The sequence below is a fragment of the Jatropha curcas genome, chromosome 2 (genome assembly GCF_041381405.1).
Source record: "Jatropha curcas cultivar XTBG-Jc1 chromosome 2, XTBG_Jcur_1.0, whole genome shotgun sequence".
Classification (NCBI taxonomy): domain Eukaryota; kingdom Viridiplantae; phylum Streptophyta; class Magnoliopsida; order Malpighiales; family Euphorbiaceae; genus Jatropha; species Jatropha curcas.
Window position 1 is genome coordinate 19,481,496 of NC_143152.1, and position 3,939 is coordinate 19,485,434.

Below are 3,939 nucleotides of genomic sequence, written 5' to 3' on the forward strand. Positions count from 1 at the left end.
TTTTAGAAAAGCCGAATTTATTTATTTATTTAAACCCAACCCGAGTAAATCGAACCGAGTTCCTATGTGGAAAATTAATTAATCGTCCCAATCAAATCTAATTATCACATAGCAATTACTCAAATTAAAGCAATTAAATCAAATCGATCAAACCAAATAAATAAAAAGACCCGCTCTTGCCTTATGGTTAAAGGCGGGTAACAAACCGAACCTAAAATACATTCTACCCGATTTAAATCCAACCCATAAACCCAAAATCATGCATATTTATTATTTAACACTAGAAATGCAAATTGTTAATAAACATGCAAATTAATCTTAAATATAAATAAATCAACAAACTTAATTTTATTTTTAATTTAAACATAAATTGCAAAATTCATATAAATAAACACATAAAATTACATTTTAGTATTCTAAGTTTAATTAAACTGTGATCTGTTCATAATTGGGCATTTTTAAATTTATTGAAGAAATTAGATTTTATTTTTGTATAAAATTTATTATTTTTTTACTTTTCTGGAAAAATCGATGAACAGTTGCGTCACGCAACTGATCCTGGATGAACAGTTGCGTGACTCAACTGTTCTTGATGAGCAGTGAATAGTGAACAGTGGACAGTGAACAGTGGATTGTGAATAGTGAATAGTTGCGTGAACAGTGCTAAATAGTGATGAACAGTTGCGTGACGCAACTATTCTTGGATGAACAGTTGCGTGACGCAACTGTTCATGATGAACAGCTGCGTGACGCAACTGTTCATGATGAACAGCTGCGTGACGCAGCTTTTCTTTCATAAACAGTGCGCGACGCACCTGTTCTTGCCCAGAATTCGTTTTCAAGTTATTTTATTTACATCATTTCTTATTTAAATATGATTTAAGGACGTATAATATTGCCAAATATGAACAGAATACAATTTAAAGAAATTTAGATTACTAAAACCACAAAAGTATGTAAAAATAACACAAAATATGTAAAAGATGCAAAACGTTAAAGGACTTACCTAATCCTCAGATTGAGGATTGTAAATGGATCAATGGTCTTAACAAATGATGTTTTTGATCTCCAGAAGCTTTGTTTCCAAGGATTTAAGTGTGTTTTCTTTTTCTATTTTTTTCTTTCTCTCTTTTTATGATTTGATTCACCTAGACTTAATATCTAATGGCAATTTTCCTTCAAATCAACTCACAAGAGTGTTTGGAGGAAAATGTGGCTGCAGAGAGTGTTTTTTAGGGCTTCAAAATCGTGTTTTTGTTCTTTCCCTTTTTGTTCTTCGTTCTTTTTTTTGTTCTCCCGTTCTTCTCCTCTCTCTTCTTTTTTTTTCGTTCTGAGAAAGAGATGTATTTATAGGGTAGGTCAGGACACAGCTGCGTCACGCTACTGTAGCTGCGTGACGCCACTGTAGCTGACGGTAGCTGCGTGACGCTACTGTAGCTGCGTCACGCTACTGATTTGTTGAACAGTGATGAACAGTGATGAATAGTGATGAATAGTGATGAACAGTGATGAACAGTTGCGTGACGCAACTGTTCTTGGATGAACAGTTGCGTGACGCAGCTGTTCTTGCGTGACGCAGCTATGACTCAGCCAACTATTCAACATCATTTTTAATTTAAATCCTTGGATTAAAAGACTTCTAGATATCATTAATCTATTCATTTTGCATCCTCGTATCATCATTGGATCAGGCGGGGCATAAAAAACACGCGTCAACAGTTTGCCCCCCCCACTTTATCATTAATTGTATAAACGATTAATGTTAAAGTGGTCCATTGACGCGCCTTCAATCTGGTAATCATCCTCGAAGCTCGGTTTGATTGGTTCGAAAGATGTTGGATTGATTTGATCATCTGGCCACCTATTCAGCTCAGTTTGATCGGCTTTCATTGGCTCCAGTCGGATCTGTTGGGTATGAAAATACCTTCGAGGTTCCGTTTGACTGGCTCGAAGGATTTTGATTGAATTGACCTAAAGGCTCTAGTCGGACTGCATCAGCATTCTGTGTACAAACAGATTTGAGCGTCAGCGGTCATCTGGCCACGTCCAGGGTTCTGTTGAGAAAAGTAATTCCTGTGTACAAACAGATCAACTTTGCAATACATTAGTAGAATTAAAATCCAAATAGCTTTAAAATGCATCATCATTGTTGGTGGGACCAAAGGACGATTTCTGTATAAAAACAGATTTCGCTTGGTGGGACTAAAGGGCAATTTCTGTGTAAAAACATATTTTGCTTAATTTCCGTATACAAACAGATAGGACCAAATAGCAATTTCTGTGTAAAAACATATTTCGCTTTGTGAGGTCGAAGAGCAATTTCTGTGTAAAAACAGATTTTGCTTGATTTCTGTATAAAAACAGATGGGACCAAATAGCTATTTCTGTGTAAAAACAGATTTCGCTTTGTGAGGTCAAAGAGCAATTTCTGTGTAAAAACAGATTTTGCTTGATTTCTGTAGAAAAACAGATGGGACCAAATAGCTATTTCTGTGTAAAAACAGATTTCACTTTGTGAGGTCAACGAGCAATTTCTGTGTAAAAACAGATTTTGCTTGATTTCTATAGATATATAGACCTTACTTGGTCCAAAGCATAGTTTAATCGACTTTGTCCACCTCCTCAGCTCGGCATAATCGGCTTTGGAGTGTTTGGTTTTGAGATTACCTTGATCAGCTTCGAGAAACCATCACCGGTTGACTTGAAAAATTTTCAAGAGAAAAAGGGCAATTTCTGTGTACAAACAGATCTTGCCTTTGATAAATGTTGGGGCGTCACATGCCCCCATGCATTAATTATGAATTTTGAAATTTAAAATTTGAAATTTTGCATCAGGGCAAAAGATTATATTTTCGCCCCCAGTCTGGAATGTTGTCCTGAGACCAAAAATATTATCTTTTAAGATAACCTTGAAAACTTTATTTTTGTTCATTGCAAAGAATTTTGAATTTTAGCAAAAATCGCCAAATTTTTCTAGTCCCAAATTTTCAGGTATACTTTCCCTGATGCGGTGTGGAAAGAAGACTTACCTGGGGGTGTCTGATGATTTTGCCCCCTGTGAGGTGAGTAGATGGAATTATTGAGGTATACGAGCCACACACCGACTCCAATTTGATTTTTTTATGCTTTTCTTTTCTTCTTCTTTTTTAGATTTTGCTTTATTCCTGCACAAAGGAAACAAAGCCACAGAGACAAAAAATAGAGACATCCCACCTATTTACAAGAGTGGTCCGCCTTGTTAATGTGGGCCAAAATGCCCATCAATTTTATTCCAAAGTTAATAAAAGACAATGAAATAGGAGCTAAGCAAAAGCACATAAACAAAAAGGATTTACACTCTTGAAAAAGAAGGAATGACCCTTTTATCACCTGTAACGCGCAGAAAGAGATAAAATATGCACCTTCTTTATGTATGCATGAACCTATTTAAAGGCTAAGAATTTTTATTGATGGTTTTTCTTTATTGATCCTTCCAAGGAAATCACTGAGAAAATGGTATTCGTCCTCCTGATCGCTGTCTGAGAGAATCCAATACCCGGGCAAAACCAATAGTGGAAAATCTTTAGCGTAAATGAGCGAATGCTGACCTTATAGGCAGAGAGGGAGGTCTTATAATCAACAATCATGCCCCCGAAACAAGAGGAAATATGAATTTGAGAATCAAGCTCTTTATTACTATCAAGCTCTTTATTGCTCTTACTTCTTTCAACATCATACTGAAGTAAAGAGAAACTACTTTAATACAATGATCATTTATTCTGACTACTCATTCGCCTATTCTCCTTTTAGTCAAGTTGATGACATTGAGCAACCAGTAACATGTATGTCACAAATGCATGGCATAGATTTCACATTTAAACTAAGCACCATGCGTTAATCTCAAAAATTTTGTTTATATTTATTTATTATTTTTTTTTCATTCATTTCATTTTTTTTTTA